At 44.6% G+C, this 23,141-nt stretch overlaps 1 long non-coding RNA gene across 1 annotated transcript; it reads left to right on the forward strand.

Moving 5' to 3' along the window:
* The first annotated feature begins 12,133 nt into the window (after positions 1-12,133).
* On the forward strand, positions 12,134-14,513 carry LOC141026406 (uncharacterized). Its single transcript, XR_012188485.1, has 2 exons — positions 12,134-12,542; positions 13,935-14,513. It is a non-coding gene; the product is annotated as an uncharacterized lncRNA (long non-coding RNA).
* Positions 14,514-23,141: the final 8,628 nt, after the last annotated feature.

A 23,141-nucleotide genomic window follows, 5' to 3' on the forward strand; every position in this document is an offset into this window, starting at 1 on the left:
TCTGCACAACCAAGAATTACCTTGTATATCAAGCACCTACTAAAAAAATCTCAACAAGGAATCTCACTAAAGGCACTCTCTATTTCTATTCTGTCAATGAGTATGAAGCGGCAAGTGCATTCTATTTGTCCTCAATAACAACATACTAGGCTGCACCCCTCCTCCACCAACTACAAATATGTGTTTACATCTATTTTCATGAACTCGTTGGCACATAAAACTCTATAATATCAAAGTTGGTATTCATTTGTTTTTCCCAATGTTTTCGGGAATCCGGCAGGCTCTGACTTATATTATTCCGCCATTCCTTTATTAACTACTACATAGTCTCATCTACATAAAATTCCTGGTTGTCTTAGATGATAGCATCGAACATGTCAATATCCCTCGGAACTACCATTTTCCTTCCCTAGTAGATGGCTAAACCATCATAGACAACTTCGAGATATGTATATATCATCAAGTATGCTAGAACTTTGACAAAAGACATGAAATGCAAACGTAGGGTTTAATTACAACAAAAAGAGGTACACCCATTTTATCATTGCTTCTTCCAAACCCCCTCTAACTTTATTTCAAGAGTGTGAATCACACTAATATGTGAAAATGGTAGGTGATGTCTCTTGGGCCAAACATCATCTCTCTCGAGCATCGCCCAAGGCTTTTTTGATATCATCACCCTAGGTGGAATTTCATATAAACGATGAACTCCGAAATATGGAGAACATTTGGATGACAAAATAGGATGCGACCCATATCATACAGACAATTGAGATATACTAAAAACTAATAACCAAATTTTAGTTTGATGAATCTTCACCAATTTGTTAGCATGATTCCCTTCATGATTATACAATCAACCTTTTCTGCACACCTAGTGTTGCCAATTAACCAACATTCTCATATTTGTTTCATACATCATGACCATATGAGCTAAATTAAATTTTAATATTTCATGTTTTAAGGTATTTGGGCTTTTAACTAACATCTCTAGAGGAATGTGTATTCACTCTGAAATCCACCATTGGACCGAAAACATTTGTTGAGCTCGTTAGGATTGGTAAAGGGAAGCATGATTTGACTACATTTGTACGGGACACATCCAAAACAAACCAAGGTCTATCATTTTCTGCAAACAAGCCCAAAGGCATAAAAAGTTCCATTTTTGCTACAAAAGACATACTGAACACCTTAACAGGTGATTTTAGGAAAAGTAAGGCAAAGTTATCTATCTTTGGAAGTTGTTTGGCCCCACTTACTTGCAAGATGGCGGCGCTTAGAGCAGTCAAAAGACGCATGCACAACCAAGAATTACCTTGTAAATCTAGTGTATGTTATAAAAAATTCTCAAGATGGAAGCTCACTGAATGCACTCACTATTTCGATCTTATCACCGATGATGAAGTGGTCAGTGCAATCCATCCATCCTTAATAATAGTGTACAAGGCTCCAACCCTCCTCCACCAACTTCAAATATGTGTTTTACATGTATTTTCATGAACTCATTGGCACATAAAACTCTATAATATCAAAGTTACTATTCGTGCGTTTTTCGCATTGTTTTTGAGTATCTCCTAGACTCCGACTCATGTCATTCCTTCATTTTTTGATTCACTACTACATTGTTCCTTCTACATCAAGTTCCTCTTTGTCTTAGTTGATAGCATCAATGCTATAACTTAAAAACATGTAAATCTCCCTCGGAACAATAATTTTTTGTCCCCCATAGAGAGCTAAACCATTGTTGATGACTCCAAGCGATGAATCTATCATGAAATATACTAAAGCTTTGACAAGACACATGAAATGCAAACTTGGGGTTTAATTCAAACAAAAGACGTACACAAATTTTATCATATCTTCTAGCAAACCCCCCACTAACTTCATTTCAAGAGTGTGACTCACACAGATATGTTAAAATGGTAGGTGATGTCTGTTGGCTGAAAATCATGTCTTTCGAGCATCACCCAAGGTTTTTTCGATATCATCACCCTAGGTTGAATTATAAAATAAAGGATGAACTTAGAAATTTGGAGAACATTCGGATGATAAAACAAGACACGACCCATATGATACGAGATAACTGAGATCTACTGAAAAATACTCACTCCATTGTCGGTTCCATTTCAACCTTCCAAACTAAAACTAGATTGAAATCCTAGGGTATTCCACCATCTGCCGCATTCCATCCCCTTTGTCTGACCCAATCTCACATCTTGGCACAACACAACGGTAACCCATACAAACCGCACCGGGGACCAGAGACCTCCAAAAGTCGGTGGATGGCCAGTCGGAGATAGCTATTTTTTTTTGAAAAAATAATGAAATCAACGCGGTTGTATGTGAATATTTATGGAATTTGTCCAAAACATTCTACATGATTGTAGTGAGGAATAAACACTTGTTTAAAACATTTTTACTTCCATTTCATGAAAATAGGATAAAAAATCTATAACAAACACAGGTGAAATACTTTTAATAGTCAGGCGAAACCACTTCGGCTTGACAAGTCAACATGTCATTGCGCAGTTCATTATAAGATATACATGAGTTGTTCTTCTTTGTAACTACACATGATTGTAAAGTCAACCTTTTCCACACACCTAGTGTTGCCAATTAACTAACATTCTCATATTTATTTCATACATCATGACTATATGAGTTGAATTGCTTTTTCGTATTTCTAGTTTTAAGGTCTTTGCGCTCTGAACTAACATCTTTAGAGGAATGTGTCTTCACTACAAAATCCACCATTCGACTAAAAAGTTATGCTGATGTTGTTGGGATTGGTAAAGGGAAGCATGATTTGACAAAATTTGTTCAGGACACATCCAAAACAACCAAAGGTCTATTAGTGTCCCCAAACATGCCTAAATGCATAAAAATGTTCCATGCATGCTACAAAAGACATAGGCAACGCCTTAACACGCGATTTCAGGAGAAGTAAGGCGAAGTTATCTATTCTGGGAGGCATTTGGCCCCGATTGCTTGCAAGATGTGACGATCATAGCAGCCAAAGATGCCTGCACGACCAAGAATTACCTTGTATATCTAGTGCTTGCTAAAAAAACTCAAGATGGAAGATCACCGAAGGCACTAAATATTTCAATTCTATGACTGATACAGAAGTGGTTGGTGCAATCCATCTATCGTTAATAACAGTGTACGAGGCTCCAACCCTTATCCGCCAACTTTAAATATGTGTTTTGCATATATTTTCATGACTCATTGGCGCATAAAACTCTATGATATCAAAGTTAGTATTCATGTGTTTTTCACATTGTTTTTGAGTATCTCATCGGCTCTGACTCATGGCACTCCATCATTTTTGTATTGACTACTACATTGTTCCTTCTACATCAAGTTCCTCTTTGTCTTAGTTGATTGCATCAATGCTATAACTTACAAACATGTCAATCTCCCTTGGACCAACAATTTTCCTTCCCTGGTAGATGGCTAAACCATCATCGATGACTCCAAGCGACGAATCTAACACTAAGGTGCAAACCTAGGGTTTAATTTGAACAAAAATAGGTACAAGCATTTTATTATTGATTCTAGCAAACCCGGATAACTTCATTTCAAGAATGTGAGTCACAAAATATGTGGAAATGGTTGGTGATGTCTCTTGGCCAAAAATCATGTCTTTCGAGCATCACCCAAGTTTCTTTTATATCATCAACCTAGGTTGCTTTTTTAAAGGATGAACTCAAAAATATGGAGAACATTCGAATGAATGAATGGGACACGACCCATATCATACGAGACAACTAAGATCTACTCAAAAATACTCGCTCCATTGTCATTTCCGTTTCCTCCTCCAAATTAAAACTGGATCAAAATCCTATGCTTATTGCACCCTCTGCCGCATTCCATCTCCACCGTCCGGCCCAATCTCGCATCTTGCATTGGCACAACACAATGGTAAGTCATACCAGCTGCATCGGGGACCCGAGTGCCTTCCAAAGCCGGTGGATGACCCGACGTAGATAGCTAATTGTATTAGAAAAAGTAATGAAACCACTTGGTTGTATGGGGATATTTATGGAATTTGCCCAGAACATTCTACATGATTGTAGCAAGGTATAGACACTTGTTTAAAACATTATGACATCCCTTTCATGAAAATCAGATAGAAATCTATAACAAACAAGAGTCAAATACTTGTAATGCTCATGTGAAACCACGTCTTCTTGACAAACCTACATGTCTATGCTTTGTAACTATATATATACATTTTATAAGGCAACAACAATGAATTATCCGTACACTAGTATAACTTGAGTTGCTTACCAAATTTAATTGTATTTCCTATCATATGACATCTTAAATGTTGCTATGAATTTGGTGATTGAGATGACGAGGCAAATATGTTGCCTGGTGTAATAACACAAGACAATAACTTCAGTTCGATGCTTCTTCAGTAATTTATTAGCATGATGCACAAATTATGATTGTATAGCCAACCTTTTTCCACACGAAGTGTTGCCAATTAACCGACAATCCCACATTTGTTTCATACATCATGGCTATATGAATTACTTTTATATATTTGAGGTTTTAAAGGCTTTGGGCTCCAACCTAACATCTTTAGAGGAACATTTCTTCACTCTCAAATCCATTATTGGACAAAAAACTTTTGTTGAGGTCTTTGGGAATGGTAAAGGGAAGCATAATTTAACTAGATTTTTTCAAGACACATGTAACACAAACAAAGGTCTATTGTTTTCCACTGATATGCCAAAAGGTATAAATTGTTCCATGCTTACTAGAAAAGATGTAGTTAACGCCTTAAGAGGTGATTTCAGGAGAACTAAGGTGATTTAAATGATCAATTTTAGGAAGCGGTTTGGCCCTGTTTGCTTGCAAGAGGGTGGCACTCAGAGTAGCCAAAAGACATCCAGCATCCAAGAATTACCTTGTATATCTAGTGCCTCCTAACAAAAATTCTCAAGAAGGAAGCTTGCTAAAGGCACTCACTATTTTGATTCTATCACTATGAAGTGGCCAGTGCATTCTATCTGTTCTTAGTTACAACTTACTAGGTTCCACCCTTGCTGCGCCAACTTCAAATATGTGTTTTACCTCTATTTTCATGAACTTGGCTGCACATAAAAATCTATCATATCAAATTTGGTATTCATGTGTTTTTAGAATGTTTTTGTGTATCTAGTATGCTCCGGCTCATGTCATTCCATCATTCCTTTATTGAATACTACATAGTTCCATCTACATAAGGTTCCTCTTTGTCTTAATTAGTGGATAGCATCAACGCAATGACTTACAAACAAGCCAATCTCCCTTGGAGAATAAATTTTCCTTCCCTAGTAAATGCTTTAACCATCGTAGATGACTCGAACCGATGAATCTATCACCAAGTATAATAAAACTATGATAAGAGAAATGCAATGCCAACCTATGGTTTAATTCCAACAAAAAGAGGTGCACAAGTTTTATCATGGCTACTAGCAAATCCCCCTCTAACTTTACTTCAAGAGTGTGAATTAGAGAAATATGTGAAATGGTAGGTGATGTCTCTTGGCGAAAAATCATGTCTTTCGAGCATCACCCAAGGTTTTTTAGAGATCTTCATGCTAGGTTGTATTTAAAAAAAGGATGAACTAGTAAATATGGAGACCATTCAGATGATAGAATGCGACGCAACCCATATCATAGAAGACAACGGAGATCTACTAAAAAATACTCGCTCCATTGTTGCTCACATTTCCACCTTCAAAATACAAAGTTGATCGAAATCCTAGGGTTATTAGACCCTCTGCCACATTCCATCCACTTCATACGACACAATCTCACATCTTGGGACAACACTACAGTAAGTAGTACCAGCCACGTGGGGTAACCGAGCAACTCCCAAAGCCGGTGGATGACACGGCGGAGATAGCTAATTGTTTTTGCAGAAATAATGAAACTGATGTGGTTGTATGCAAATATTCATGGAATTTGTCGAGAACATTCTAAATATTGTACCAAGGAATAGACACTTGTTTAAAACATTGTTACATACCTTTCGTGAAAACAGGATAAAAATCTATAACAAACATAGGTGACGTACTTGTAATAGTCATGTGAAACCACTTCTGCTTGACAAACCAACATATCTCTACATGATTATTATAAGTAATACATGAGTTCTTCTTCTTTGTAACCATACATGGACTTTTTATCACGCGACAGCTATGAATCTTCCATACACTAGTATACACTAGTATAAGGTGAGTTGCTTACTTAATTTTATTGTATTTCCTATCATATGATATCTTAAATGTTGCTAAGAATTTGGTGATTGTGATATCTAGCCAAATATATTCATTGGTTTAATAACACAAGATATCAGCTAAATTTTACTTCGTTGCCTCTTCACCAATTTATTAGCATGATTCACTAATCATGATTGTACAGTCAACCTTTTCCACACACCTATGGTTGCAAATTAATCAAAGTTCACATATTTGTTTCATACATCATGACTATATGAGCTAGATTATTTTTTCATATTTCAAGTTTTAAGGTCTTTGGGCCCGGAACTAACATCTTTAGAGGAATGTGTCTTCACTCTGAAATTCACCAGTCGACCAAAAAGTTATGTAGAGGTTGTTGGGATTGGTAAAGGGAAGCATGATTCGACTAGATTTGTCTAGAACACATCCAAAACAAACAAAGGTCCACCGGTTTCCCGAAACATGCCTAAATGCATTAAAATGTTCCGTGCTTGCTACAAAAGACATAGCCAATGCCTTAACATGTGATTTCAGGAGAAGTAAGGTGAAGTTATCTATTTTGGGAAGCTGGTTGGCCCCGTTTGCTTGAAATATGGTGGCGCTCAGAGCAGCTAAAAGATGCCCGCAGAACCAAGAATTACCTTGTATATCTAGTGCCTACTATAAAAAATCTCAAGATGGAAGCTCACTGAAGGCACTCAATATTTCGATTCTATGACTGATGATGAAGTGGTTAGTGCAATCCATCTATCCTTAATAACAACGTACGAGGCTCCAACCCTCATCCGCCAACATCAAATATGTGTTTTACATATATTTTCATGACCCATTGGCACATAAAACTCGATAATATCAAAGTTAGTATTCATGTGTTTTTCGCATTGTTTTTTAGTATCCCTTAGGCTCCGACTCATGTCATTCCATCATTTCTTTATTGACATCAAGTTCCTGTTTGTCTTAGTTGATAGCATCAACGCTATAACTTACAAACATGTCAATCTCCCTTCGACCAACATTTTTCCTTCCCTGGAAAACGGCTAAACCATCACAGATGACTCCAAGCGACGAATCTATCACCAAGTATACTAAAGCTTTGGCAAGACACACAAAATGCAAACCTAGGGATTAATTCCAACAAATGTAGGTACACACATTTTATAATTGCTTCTGGCAAATCCCCCTCTCACTTCATTTCAAGAGTGTGAATCACACAAATATGTGAAAATGATAGGTGGTGTCTCTTGGACAAAAATCATGTCTTTCGAGTATCACCCAAGGTTTTTTTGATTCATCGCCATAGGTTGAATTTAAAAGAAAGGATGAACTCGCAAATTTGGAGAACATTCTGATGATAGAACAAGATGCGACCCATATCATACGAGACATTTGAAATCTACTAAAAAATACTCGCTTCATTGTTGATTCCATTTCCACCTTTCAAACTAAAACTAGATTGAAATCCTTGTGTTATTCCACCTTCTGCTGCATTCCATTCCCGTCATCTGGCTCAATCTCGCATCTTGGAAGAACACAACGGTAAGTCATACCAGCCACGTTGGGGACCGGAGCGTCTCGCAAAGCCGGTGGATGACCTGGCGGAGATAGCTAATAGTATTTTGAAAAAATAATGAAACCGATGCGGTTGTATGCGAATATTCATGGAATTTATCCAGAACATTCTACATGATTCTAATGATAAATAAACACTTTGTTAAAACATTGTTACATCCCTTACAGGAAACTAGCATAAAAATTTATAACAAACGTAGGTGAAATGCTTGTAATACTCATGTCAAACAACTTCTGCATGACAAACCAACATGTCTCTATGAGGTCCATTATTAGATATACATAAGTTCTTCTCCTTGGTAATTATACATGGACTTTTTTATCATGCGGCAACTATGAATTTTCAATACACTAGTATACACCAATCCAACTTGAGTTGCTTACTTAACTTGCTAGGATTTCCTATCATATGACATCTTAAATGTTTCAATGAATTTGGTGATATATCGAGGCAAATATGTTCCCTCATGTAATAACAAAAGATAACTGTCAAATTTTAGTTTGATGCTTCTTCGCCAATTTATTAGCATGATTCACTAATCATGATTTTTTACAGTCAACCTTTTCCACACACCTTGTGTTGCTAACTAACCAATGTTCGCATATTTGTTTCATACATCATGGCTATATGAGCTTAATTACTTTTGCGTCTTAGAAATTAAGGTCTTTGGGATTGGAACTAACATCTTTAGAGGAATGTCTCTCCACTATGAAATCCACCATTCGACCAAAAACTTCCGTTGAGGTTGTCTAGATTGGTAAAGGGAAGCATAATATGACTGGATTTGAAGAGGACACATCCAAAACAAAAAAGGTCGATCGGTTTCCACACACATGCCTAAAGGCATAAAAAAAATCCATGCTTGCTACAAAAGACATAGTCAACACCTTAACAGGTGATTTAATTAAGGACAAGTAAGGTAGAGTTATTAATTTTGGGAAGTTGTTTGGCGTCGTTTGCTTACAAGATGGTGGCGCTCTGAGTAGCTAAAAGATGCCCACACGACCAACAATTACCTTGTATATCTAGTGCCTTCTATTAAAAAAATCTCAAGATGGAAGCTCACTGAAGGCACTCAATATTTCAATTTTATGACTGATGATGAAGTGGTCAGTGCAATATCTATCCTTAATAATAGCATACGGGGCTCCAACCCTCATCCACAGCCAAAATAAACAAAGGTCTATCGGTTTCCGCCAACATGCCTGAAGGCATAAATTGTTCCATGTTTTCTACAAAATTAATAGTCAACGCCTAAATAGGTGATTTCAGGAGAAGTAAGGAGAAGTTAAACGATCTATTTTGGGAAGTTGTTTGGCCCCATTGGCTTGCATGAGGTGCACTTAGAGCAGTCAAAAGACATCTACACAACCAACAATTACCTTGTATATCTAGCACCTACTATAAATAAAATTCTCAAGAAGGAATCTCACTAAAGGCACTCTCTATTCCTACTCTATCGTTGAGTATGAAGCGGCAAGTGCATTCTACTTGTCCTCAATAACAACGTACTAGGCTCCACCCCTCCTCCACCAACTTCAAATATGTGTTTACATCTATTTTCATAAAATCATTCGCACATAAAACTCTATAATATCAAAGTTGGTATTCATTTGTTTTTTCCAATGTTTTCGGTATCGAGTAGGCTATGACTTATATTATTTCGTCATTCCTTTTTTAACTACTATATAGTCCCATCTTCATCAAGTTCCTAGTTGTCTTAGATGATAGCATCAAACATGTCACTATCCCTTAGAACTACCATTTTCCTTCCCTAGTAGATGGCTAAACCATCGTAGATGACACCGAGCAACGAATATATCATCAAGCATACTAGAACTTTGACAAAAGACATGAAATGCAAACATAGGGTATAATTACAACAAAAAGGTACACCCATTCTATCATTGCGTCTAGCAAACCCCCTCTAACTTTATTTCAAGAGTGTGAATCGCAATAATATGTGAAAATGGTAGGTGATGTCACATGGGCCAGAAATCATCTCTCTCTAGCATCGCCCAAGGTTCTTTCAATATAATCACCCTATGTTGAATTTAAAATAAACGAACTCGGAAATATGGAGAACGTTTGGATGACAGAACAGGATGCGACCCATATCATACGAGACAATTGAGATCTACTAAAAAATATCAGCCAAATTTTAGTTTGATGAATCTTCACCAATTTTTTAGCATGATTCACTTCATGATTGTACAATCAACCTTTTCCACACACCTAGTGTTGCCAATTAACCAACATTCTCATATTTGCCTCATACATCACGACTATATGAGCTGAATTACTTTTTAATATTTCATGTTTTAAGATATTTGAGCTTTTAACTAACATCTCTAGAGGAATGTGTCTTCACTCTGAAATCCACCATTGGACCCAAAACATGTATTGAGCTTGTTGGGATTGGTAAAGGGAAGTAGGATTTGACTGGATTTGTTCAGCACACATCCAAAACAAACAAAGGTCTACCGGTTTCCGCAAACAAGCCTAAAGGCATAAAAATGTTACATTTTTGCTACAAAAGACATTCAACGCCTTAACAGGTGATTTCAGGAGAAGTAAGGCGATGTTGTCTATCTTTGGAAGCTATTTGGCCCCACATACTTGCAAGATGGCGGATCTTAGAGTGGTCAAAAGACGCCTGCACAACAAAGAATTACCTTGTATATATAGTGTCTGCTATCAAAAAATTCTCAAGATAGAAGCTCACTAAAGGCACTCACTATTTCGATCCTATCATTATTGATGAAGTGGTCAGTGCAATCCATCTATCCTTAATAATAGCATACGAGGCTCCAACCCTCCTCCGCCAACTTCAAATATGTGTTTTACATCTATTTCCATGAACTCATTGGCACATAAAACTCTATAATATCAAAGTTAGTATTCATGTGTTTTTCGCATTATTTTCGAGTATCTCCTACACTCCGACTCGTGTCATGCATTCATTTTTTTATTCACTACTACATTGTCCCTTCTACATCAAGTTTCTCTTTATCTTAGTCGATAGCATCAAAGCTATAACTTATAAACATGTCAATCTCCCTCAGAACAATAATTTTTGTCCCCCGTAGAGGGTTAAACCATTGTAGATGACTCCAAGCGACGAATCTATCACCAAATATTCTAAAACTTTGACAAGAGACATGAAATGCAAACATAGGGTTTCATTCCCAAAAAAGATGTACACAAATTTCATCATATCTTCTAGCAACCCCCCCCAGTAACTTCATTTCAAGAGTGTGAATCACACAAATATGTTAAAATGGCATGTGATGCCTGTTGGCTGAAAATTATGTCTTTCGAGCATCACCCAAGGGTTTTTATATATCATCACCCTATGTTGAATTTATAATAAAGGATGAACTCAGAAATTTGGAGAACATTCGGATGACAGAACGGGACGCGACCCATATGATACTAGGTAAGTGAGATCTACTCAAAAATACTTGCTCCATTGTCATTTCCATTTCCACCTTCCAATCTAAAACTAGATCGAAATCCTAGGGTTATTCCATCATCGGTCGCATTCCATCCCCTTTGTCTTACCCAATCTCGCATCTTGGCACAACAAAATGGTAAGTCATACCTGCCACGTCGGGGACCCGAGTATCTCCAAAAGTCAATGGATAACCAGTCAGAGATAGCTAATTGTTTTTGAGAAAATAAGTAAATCAACGCGGTTGTATGTGAATATTTATGGAATTTGTCCAGAACATTCTACATGATTGTGGCGAGGAATAAACACTTGTTTAAAACATTGTTACGTACATTTCATTAAAATAGGATAAATAAATCTATAACAAACGTAGGTGAAATACTTGTTATAGTCATGCGAAACCACTTCGGCTTGACAAATCGACAGGTCTGTGTGCGGTTCATTATAAGATTTACATGAGTTGTTCTTTTTTGTAACTACACATGGACTTTATTATCACTCGGCAGCTATGACTTATCAATGCACTAGTATAAACTATTCTAACTTGAGTTGCTTACTTGAGTTTATGGTATTTCCTATCATATGACATCTTAAATGTTCCAAAGAATTTGATCATTGAGATATCAAGCCAAATATGTTCCTTGCTGTAACAACACAAGATAATGACAAATTTTAGTTTGATGCATCTTCACCAATTTATTAGCATGATTCACTAATCACGATTGTACAATCAACCTTTTCCACACACCTAGTGCTGCCAATTAACTAACGTTCGCATATTTGTTTCATACATCACGACTATATGAGCTGAATTACTTTATCATATTTCAAGTTTTAAGGTCTTTGGGCTCTGAACTAACATCTTTATAGGAATGTGTCATCACTCCGAAATTCACCATTTGACCAAAAACTTCTGCTGAGGTTGTTGGCATTAGTAAAGGGAAGCATGGTTGACAAGATTTGTTCAGGAAACATCCAAATCTAACAAAGGTCTATCGGTTTCCCCAAACATGCCTAAATTCATTAAAATGTTCCATGCTTGCTACAAAAGATATAGTCAATGCCTTAACATGTGATTTCAGGAGAACTAAGGCGAAGTTATCTATTCAGGGAAGTTGTTTGGCCCTGTTTGCTTGCAAGATGTGATGCCCACATCAGCCAAAAGACGCCCGCACAACCAAGAATTGACTTGTATATCTAGTGCCTACTATAAAAAATCTCACGATGGAAGATCACCGAAGGCACTCAATATTTCTATTCTACGACTGATGCAGAAGCGGTCAGTGCAATCCATCTATCCTTGATAACAGTGCACGAGGCTCCAGCCCTCATCCGCCAACTTCAAATATGTGTTTTACATCAATTTTCATGACTTATTGGCACGTAAAACTCTATAATATCAAAGTTAGTATTCATATGTTTTTGCATTGTTTTTGAGTATCTTGTAGGCTCCGACTCATGTCATTCCATCATTTCTTTATTCACTACTACATTGTTCCTTCTACATCAAGTTGATCTTTGTCTTAGTTCATAGCATCAATGCTATAACTTACAAACATGTCAATCTCCCTCGGACCAACAATCTACCTCCAAGCGAAGAATCTATTACCAAGGTGCAAACCTAGGGTTTAATTCCAACAAAAATAGGAAAACGCATTTTATCATTGATTCTAGCACACCCGATCTATTCATTCCAAGAGTACGAATCAAACAAACATGTGAAATGGTAGGTGATGTCACTTGGCCAAAAAACATGTCTTTCGAGCACCACCCAAGGTTATTTTTTCAATATCATCACCCTAGGTTAATTTTTTTAGAGGATGAACTAGAAAATATGGAGAACATTCTGATGAATGAATGGGACAGAACCCATATCATACGAGACAACTGAGATCTACTCAAAAATACTCGCTCCATTGTCGTTTCCGTTTCTACCTTCCAAACTAAAACTAGATCAAAATCCTATGCTTATTCCACCCGCCGCCGCATTCCATCCCTGTCGTATGACCCAATCTTGCATTGGGACAACACAATAGTAAGTTACCAGCCGCATCGAGGACCCGAGCGTCTTCCAAAGCCAGTGGATGATCCGACGTAGATAGCTAATTGTTATAGAGAAAGTAATTAAACCACTTGGTTGTATGCGGATATTTATGGGATTTGCCCAGAACATTCTACATGATTGTAGCAAGAAATAGATACTAGTTTAAAACATTATTACGTCCCTTCAATGAAAATCGGATAGAAATCTATAAAAAACAATAGTGAAATACTTGTAATAGTCATGTGATACCACGTCTTCTTGACAAACCTACATGTCTCTAATTTGTAACTATACATAGACATTTTATAAGGCAACAACAAAGAATTATCCATACAATAGTATAACTTGAGTTGATTACCGAATTTAATTGTATTTCCTATCATATGATACCCTAAATGTTGCTATGAATTTGGTGATTCAAATGATGAGGCAAATATGTTGCCTGGTGTATTAACACAATAGAACAACTTCAGTTTGATGCTTTTTTAGTAATTTATTAGCATGATTCACTAATCATGGTTGTATAGCCAACCTTTTCCCACATGAAGTGTTGCCAATTAACTGACAGCCGCACATTTGTTTCACACATCATAACTATATGAGCTGAATTACTTTTATATATTTCAGGTTTTAAGGTCTTTGGGCTCCAACGTAACATCTTTAGAGGAACATGTCTGCCATTATTGGACCCAAAAAAAATTTGTTGAGGTTGTTGAGATTGGTAAAGGGAAGCATAATATAATTGGATTTTGTTCAAGACAAATGAAAAACAAACAAAGGTCTATCAGTTTCAGCCGACATGACAAAAGGCATAAATTGTTCCATGCTTGCTAGAAAAGATGTAACCAACGCCTTAGCAGGTGATTTTAGGAGAATTAAGGGGAAGTTAAATGATCAATTTTGGGAAGCTATTTGGCCCTATTTGCTTGCAAGAGGGTGGCACTCAGAGCAGCCAAAAGATGTCTAGCATCCAAGAATTACCTTGTATATCTAGTGCCTCCTAACAAAAATTCTCAAGATGGAAGCTCGCTGACGGAACTCACTATTATGATTCTATCACAGTGAAGTGAACAGTGCATTCTATCTATTCTGAGTAACAACTTACTAGGTTCCACCCTTGCTCCGCCAACTTCAAATATGTGTTTTACATCCATTTTCATGAACTCGGCTGCACATAAAAATCTATCATATCAAATTTGGTATTCATGTGTTTTTCGCAATGTTTTGATGTATCTAGTTGGATCTGACTCAAGTCATTCCATCATTCCCTTATTGACTACTACATAGTTCCATATACATAAGGTACCTCTTTATCTTCTTTGATAGCATCAATGCAATGATTTACAAACATGTCAATCTCCCTTGGAAAAGCAATTTTCCTTCCCAGTAAATGCTCTAACCATCGTAGATGACTCCAAGCGACCAATCTATCGCCAAGTATACTAAAACTATGATAAGAGACATGAACTGCCAACCTAGGGTTTAATTCCAATAAAAAGAAGTACACCAATTTTATCATGGCTTCAAGCAAACACCCCTCTAACTTTATTTCAAGAGGGTGAATTTGGCAAATATGTGAAATGGTTGGTGATGTCTCTTGGCAAAAAATCATATCTTTCGACCAACACGCAAGCTTATTTAGAGATCATCATCCTAGTCTGAATTTCAAAAAAGGATGAACTAGGAAATATGGAGAACATTTGGATGACAGAATGGGAGCAACCCATGTCATACAAGACAACTGAGAGCTACTCAAAAATACTTGCTCCATTGTTGTTCCCATTTCTAGCTTCCAAATTAAAAGTGGATCGAAATCCTAGGGTTATTCCACCCTCTGCCACATTCCATCCACGTCATCTAACCCAATCTCGCAACTTGGTACAACACAACTGTAAGTAGTACCAGCCGTTTCGGGGACCCGAGTAAGTCCCAAAGCCGGTGGATGATGCAGAAGATATAGCTAATTGTTTTTGCAAAAATAATGATACCGACACTAGTATAACTTGAGTTGCTTACTTAATTTTATTGTATTTCCTATCATATGATATCTTAAAAGTTGCTAAAATTTGGTGATTGAGATATCTAGTCGAATAGGTTCCTTGGTGTAATAACACAAGATATGAGCCAAATTTTAGTTTGATGCCTCTTCACCAACTTATTAGCATGATTCACTAATCCTGATTATACAGTCAACCTTTTTCACACACAAAGGGTTGCCAATTAACCAACGTCCGCATATTTGTTTCATACATCACGACTATATGAGATGAATTAATTTCTCAAATTTCAAGTTTTAAGGTCTTTGGGCTCTAAACTAACATCTTTAGAGGAATGTGTCTTCACTCTAAAATCCACCATTTGACCAAAAAGTTACGTTGAGGTTATTAGGATTGGTAAAAGGAAACAAACAAAGGTCTATCGGTTTCCCCAAACAAGCCTAAATGCATAAAAATGTTCCATGGTTGCTACAAAAGACATAGTCAACGCCTTAACATGTGTGTCGGGGAACAACACCTATGGGATCACAAGAATCCCTACTACGGTTGGCGGGGCGCGGGGTAGTGAAAAGAGCGGGATTAGGAGCCAGACACAGTTCGTTTACCCAGGTTTGGGCCGCGAGGATGCGTAATACCCTAGTCCTGCTTTGATGTGTATTTGAGAGTGTTCTTGAGCTCTTGAACTAGCTATGGGAGCTGCGCGGTTCAAAAGAGCCGAATCCCCCTCCAGTATGCCATGGGCCTCCTTTTATAGTCGAAAGGGGCTACCACAGTGGCATACAGGAGGTGGAAAGGTCTACAGTGCCGTGAGCTTGTCGCCCGTATTACAGGACAAGACGCATTTAATGCATCGCTTAGGTGTCCCTCAGCTTTATCATGGACGGGGGCGAGGCCCATCCTGCCCGTCGCCGCCTCGCCCAGGAGAAGGCGGAGAACTTGGCCGCCGCAGCCGAGGCCGCTCGAACCCAGCACCAGGCCACGCTGAACTCCCAGGAGGAGGACCTCGCAAAACGCGAGGCGGCCGTCGACGCCAAACTCCACGCCAAGGACGAGACAGTGGAGAAACTCGTTGTGCAGCGAACCCAAGAGCTGGAGCAGAGGCACAAGGAGGCGCTCGATGCCCAGGCTCTGGTTCACACCGACAAGGTGAAGGAGCTGGAGGTGGCACGGGACGAGCTGAAGAAGCAAGCCCTGGAGCTGACGGGGGAGAGGGATGCGGCTAAGGGCGCCTTGGTTGACACGCAGGCCGCAGTCCTTGGCAAGGCCGAGCTGCTCTCCACGGCCAACAACTCCATCGGGGACCTGAAGCTGAAGCTGGAGGGCCTTGAGGGGACGCTCTTGGAGTCCAAGGCCCGGGAGGGGACCCTGGCCAAGGAGCTGGACACCGAGAAGCAGCTGCGGAAGAACGAAGCCGCCAACCACGAGGATTCCGTGGAGGGCGTGAACCGCTGGATTGGCCGTCTCATGGACGTCACTGGCAGGATCACCATGCAGCTGACTACCATGGGGGTGCCAAATGTGAGGTATGCCCCAAAGCGCAGCGGGACTACCTACGCCAAGCTGACCCTGTTCGTCGAGGGCGTCCTCGGTGCCCTAGAGAAGCTTCACTCCAACCGGGCGGCCTCTGTGGCCGATGAGTCCCGGAGACTTTGCTGGGGTGCCATGACCAAGGTTCTCACCAAGGTGGCGTACTGGTATCCTGACCTCGACTTCGACGCCGCACTGGAGAGCTTGCCGGAGGATGCTAAACTCGCGCCGCTCAAGGAGCGTATCAAGCCCGTCATCAGCGGTATCGATAGAATTCAGAGGGTGGAGGTCCAGCGCCGGGATTAGGCACCCCGTTCTTATCGTCACTGCAGGTTCATGACCAAGACAATTCCTATCTTTAGTTAGAACCGCGGCGACAATTGATGTAATATAACTCTGCAGTACTTTTGATACTATGCATGTTATTTTCCTGTTCAACCCCTCCTTTTATGTCCACCCTACGTTTATCGGGTAGGCTTGCCGGCACGTAAACACAGGGCGGCGTCTTGAGGACGGATCCCCAATGGTCTATCGGGTGTGGTTGCTGCCGGGCGAACCACCTTAGAGCCCTTAACGTGGCTGCTTGAACTGTCGAGTTTGACTCGAGTCAGAATCAAGAGCGTTGCCAATTGCGGAAGGCTACCCTGTCACTCTCGACGTGGCCGCTTGGGCTATTGAGCGGACTTGAAACAGAACAAGGGTGTTGCCAATCACGGGAGGGCCCCTTTGCGTGCAGGTTTTCCATACAAAGAACGAGATCTCCGAGGGGAATAGCCTGATATAAAAAGGAGATATTTAAAGTTCGGCATGACTTAGCTTTCCCGTTGCCGCACTGGCACCCTTCGCGCTTGCAGGCAGCGCCGTCCTCTTGGCCATTTTCTCCTCCAGAAGCCGTGGCCACGAGAAACTGCTAAGCCGGTTGCTAAACCAGATTCTCACAACTGCAGACCCCTACCTAGCGTGCCAAAGATGTCGGGGAACAACACCTATGGGATCACAAGAATCCCTACTACGGTTGGCGGGGCCCGGGGTTGTGAAAAGAGCAGGATTAGGAGCCAGACACAGTTCGTTTACCAAGGTTCGGGCCGCGAGGATGCGTAATACCCTAGTCCTGCTTTGATGTGTATTTGAGAGTGTTCTTGAGCTCTTGAACTAGCAATGGGAGCTATGTGGTTCAAAAGAGCCGAATCCCCCTCCAGTATGCCATGGGCCTCCTTTTATAGTCAAAAGGGGCTGCCACAGTGGCATACAGAAGGTGGAAATGTCTATAGTGCCGCGAGCTTATCGCCCGTATTACAGGACAAGACGCATTTAATGCATTGCTTAGGTGTCCCTTATCTTTATCGGGGATGGGGGCGAGGCCCGTCCCGTCCGTCGCCGCCTCGCCTTGCTTTGACACGCGCCCAGGCCAGCGATGCATGTGGCGCCATGTAGGCAGACAGGCAGCTGAGGTGGCACGGTGGTGGAGCCTTCACGAAGATATGCATGCCACCACGCAGGAGCTTGCTGAGTTGGCCTGGAAGCCGCATGTTGCCACGCAGGTGCCTGCCCAGGTAGTTGGGCTGGCAGCTGCATGCGAACGGTGGTGGAGTCTTGGTCGATGCGGGCCTGGCTGTGGCCCCGCTGATGTCCTCGGTAAGGGCCTTGCCGTTGCGTTGCAGTCGTCCCCGACAAAGTGCTTGCCGGGGGTCTTGTGGATTCCCTCGGCTAGAATCCCGCGGAGGATCGCCGTATTCTGGCCCTCATCTGATATCACATGTTTATGATGTTGACAAAGATCTGCATGCTACCACAGAGGTGCCTCCCGAGCCTTGGTCCCAACGTGGTCAATTGGGTCGGAACCCGTGGGCTCAAGGGTGGCTCGCTCTGTTGGTGTCGGGCAAGTTGCCCCGGCAAGTCTCTGGCCGGGGCCACGGAGGCTGCCCCGGCAAGGGCCTTGCTGGGGGTCCACCTCGCCCTCTTTCTTTTTGGTGTTTCTGGTCTTGGCGTTGCCTTGTTTGTCTTGGGCTTCAGCTTCTCTCTGGCTTCCCTCCCTTGCCCTGCTAAGTGTTGCTGTGGCGCGTGGCTCCGACTGCCCATGCACAAGTAAAGGGGTACAAAGGGAGAGCCCCTACTTTTGTACACCGATAGGAGCCCCCGGGCCTGGGCCACACATAAGCGCGACGGGTTGTTGGGCCAGGCCCAGAATGGTGCACGGGCAGGCGGGGCGGATTTTTACCGCAATAACTGTTCCGTCCGCTGTGCTTCCCCACGACCCGCGTTGAACGCGCGACGTGGGGGGGGGGGGGGTCGTGCGTGACGTGGGGGTCATGCGCGATGCGGTTCCCGCATGCATGTGTCACGTCGTAGTTAATGGGAAAGGATGCGGCCCGCGCCTTCCCCGTAAAAAGGGATAACCACAGGCGCGCTGCTCACTTTACCCTCCTTCCCGCGTCTTCTCCAATCTCAGAGCTGCCGCCTCCCCCTTCGTCCTCTTTCTCGAGCTTTTTGCCTTTGCCCGCAGTTGCTGCATCTTTGCTGTACTCTATCCCTCGCCCCTCGCAGTCGCCATGGCCCCCAAATCCACCAAGGGCAAGCGAGTGGCCAAGGATGCCGGAGCGACGGAGCTGCCGGAGAGTGCGTTGGCGGCGCGGCGGACGCAGCTTGCCTACTTCCCCTCAATGGTCGATGTGTTCGAGCTCCAGGACTGCTTCAAGCCCTTGTGGGGGTGCAAGACGGGGGGAGAGACGACGGGGCATCCGGCCACACGCGTCATCCCTGCCAATTGCGTCGAAGCCGCCCCAAATCGGTATCCATTCCGTCGATTACTTCTCATGCGGCCTCTGCCCCCCTTCTCGGATTTCTTCAATGACGTCATGCACACCTATGGCTTCCACCTTCTGTATTTTATTCCAAATGCCGTGGCGTGCATGGCTCTTTTTGCGCACCTCTGCGAGGGTTTCGCCGGGGTGCATCCCAACACAGCGCTCTTCCGTCACTACTTCTTCCCTCGAATCCAATCGGGGGGCGCCATTTCCGATTGCGTCGGCTAGATCCCACGGTCCAAGGGTGCATACCCGGAGGGCGCTCAGAAGGAGAGGTGGGAAGAATGGCGGGGCCGGTGGTGCTGGATTGAGGAGGATGATCCACAAGATTTCTGCCAGGTTCGCCAGGCGCCGCCGGTTCAGCGAAGCGACTGGAGCAATGTTGTTGCTGACAACGCGAAGCTCACGGTCGCCACCACCAGGATTCTTCGCCTTACCGAGGCCGGGCTCACCCTTGAGATGATCGGGGCGGATTTCATCCGTCGCCGAATCGCTCTGCTGCACAATAAGGGGAGGCCGGCCTGGATTTTCACAAATGCCGCCGACATCATGAGGCTCCGCCCCGGCCTCGACCACAACCTCACAGTGATGAGGCACGCCCATCTCTACCAACGGCTCTTCCAGCTCGACGTGAACCGCGATGGCGAGGTCGAGCGGTCCGGCAAGGCCATGAGGGCCGCCACGAAGGCCGGCAAGGTCGCCAAGGGCCCTTGTTTAAGTTGCCGGCGGGAGTGGTCCCGCTGAGCAACAACTCTCGCCGGACCGACATCATCGCCATGATGCCGGACTTCAATGCGCATGGTCTCGACCTGAGCTGGGTCGAGCCAGAGGTAATTCAAGTGCAGGAGTTCTTCGACACCTTGCATGAGGGGTACGTCACCGCCGAGCCGCGGCTCGTCCAGGACACCACCCAGGCGGAGCTGGACTACACCGCCAGGGCGATGGAGGCGGAGCTCGCCAAGGAGGCCGGCAGCGCCGGTAGCATGGAGGACAAGGCCGCAGCGGAAGTAGAGGAGACGGAGCTCACCCAGTGGGCGGAGGCCGCTGGGGAGGCCAGCAGCACTGGCACCGGGGCTCCTCTCGTCGAGGATGTGGTCGACGAGTCGTCTGAGGAGGAGGAGGAGGCTGTCGATCCTCCGGCCACGGGGAGAGGGCTGGTCCTGCGGCGGGCCACCTCTGGCGAGCCGGTCCGGCCCGGCAAGGCCGTACAACCGCGGCAAGCCCAGGAGGGGTCCGGGAGCCAGACAAGGGCCGCGGCGGCGAAGATGAGAGCGACCGCCTCTTCTTCGTCCAAACGCCCTCGGACTCCATCAGCTTCCCCTCCTCCGATAGATGACGACGCAGGGGTCACCTTCGACTTCGGGTCCCTCAACCCAAGGAGGAAGAGGAAAGCAGCAGAGGAGGAGGTGGAGGACGAGTAAGTATTGTTCTTTTCTGTCATCTCCACCCCCTCAGACCGCACCACTTATCTCGACTTGTTTTCATCTTTGCAGGGACACGGAGACGCTGGCCCAGAGGGTGAAGAGGGCCAAGGCTTCGGCGGGCGGCCAGCCCCGGTGGGCGCTGCTGGCGCGCCGCTGGTGGTGTTGAGCAGTCCAGACAGCAGCCCCCGGCACAGCCCCCAGCGTAAGTCCATCACTCGCCCCTTGTCAGCGTGTGTTGGGGGCATGGTCCCTTGGTGCTAACCTTGCCGCGTTTGCAGGAGGGGGACAGCAGCAGGAGGAGCCACAGAGGGCCACCCCCAACACGCCGCCCCCATCGACCACGCCGCCCCGAGGGGCATCCCCGGCAAGGCCGCCAAGCACCGAGCCCATGCACACGGAGGAGGAGGAGGCGAACTCGGGTGCTGGTGGCTTTGCCTCAGCGCCAAACATTGGCGGGGAGGGGACCTCCGCTTCCCAGCCCGGCACGGGTAAGCCACTTGCCTTCCGTCACTGTTCTTTTTTTTTTTCTGTTCTTTCTGAATCTTGATCTTGGCCTCGCCTCATCCCCTTCTTGGTATCTAGATTTCCCCTCGTTGGACCCAGAGGACGTCGACACCGTTATCGAGGATGTTGCCAAGGATGCCGCGGCGGAGGCCGAGAAGATTGCTACCGAGGAGACCGCCAAGGGTGCTGCTGAGGACGCCGCCAAGGGGCCTGTCGAGGAGCCTGGCAAGGCCACTACCGAGGAGGCCGGCAAGGGGCCTGCCGGGGAGGCCGGCAAGGCCGCTGCCAAGGAGGAGATGGTTGAGGGACCAGCCTTCCTTCTCTGCTGCCTCTGGCTCCGGCAGGTATCTGAGGGTGGGAAACGACCTTTTTGTCCACCTTCCAGGGGCGTCGAGCTCCAGGGCGCCCGTCAAGGGAGAGGTGTTCGACGAGGAGGTGCTTGCCGCTGCCGGGTTTGAGGTTGTTGACGAACCGAGCACCGGGGGCGATGGTTCTCAGGAGGAGCGGCTTCTCCAGGCCATGGGCGCCAACTTCTGGAAGCTCCAGGCGCTTCACCGCGCCCGCCTGGACAAGGCCAAGTCCAGGATGGCAACGGTGGATAAGGCGGAGGCGGACCTCAAGGTGCGCGTCACCGAGACGCAGACTTGGTTCTGCCAGGCTTGCGAGGAGCTGAAGGTCGCCCAGGGTGAGCTAGCCAAGCGCGACGTGGAGCTCACCATGAAGCGGGCTGACATCAAGAAGGCCCAGGAGACGGCGGAGAACTTGGCCACCGCAGCCGAGGCCGCTCGAACCCAGCACCAGGCCGCGCTGAACTCCCAGGAGGAGGACCTCGCCAAACGCGAGGCGGCCGTCGACGCCAAACTCCGCGCCAAGGATGAGGAAGTGGAGAAACTTGTCGTGCAGCGGACCCAATAGCTGAAGCATAGGCACAAGGAGGTGCTCGATGCCCAGGCTCTGGTTCACGCCGACAAGGTGAAGGAGCTAGAGGTGGCGTAGGATGAGCTGAAGAAGCAAGCCCTGGAGCTGACGGGGGAGAGGGACGCGGCCAAGGGCGCCTTGGCTGACGCGCAGGCCGCATCCTCGGCAAGGCCGAGCTGCTCTCCACGGCCAACAACTCCATCAGGGACCTGAAGCTGAAGTTGGAGGGCCTCGAGGGGACGCTCTCGGAGGCCAAGGCCCGGGAGGGGACCCTGGCCAAGGAGCTGGACACCGAGAAGCAGCTTCGGAAGAACGAAGCCGCCAACCACGAGGATCCCGTGGAGGGCGTGAACTGCTGGATCGGCCGTCTCGTGGACGTCGCTGGCAGGATCACCATGCAGCTGGCTACCATGGGGATGCCAAATGTGAGGTACGCCCCAGAGCGCAGCGGGACTACCAACGCCAAGCTGACCCTGTTCTTCGAGGGCGTCCTCGGGGCCCTAGAGCAGCTTCACTCCAACTGGGCGGCCTCCATGGCCGATGAGTCCCGGAGACTTTGCCGGGGTGCCATGACCAAGGTCCTCACCAAGGTGGCGTACTGGTATCCTGACCTTGACTTTGACGCCGCGCTGGAGAGCTTGCCGGAGGATCCTGACCTCG

Source organism: Aegilops tauschii, chromosome 7 (assembly GCF_002575655.3).
Source record: "Aegilops tauschii subsp. strangulata cultivar AL8/78 chromosome 7, Aet v6.0, whole genome shotgun sequence".
NCBI lineage: Eukaryota > Viridiplantae > Streptophyta > Magnoliopsida > Poales > Poaceae > Aegilops > Aegilops tauschii.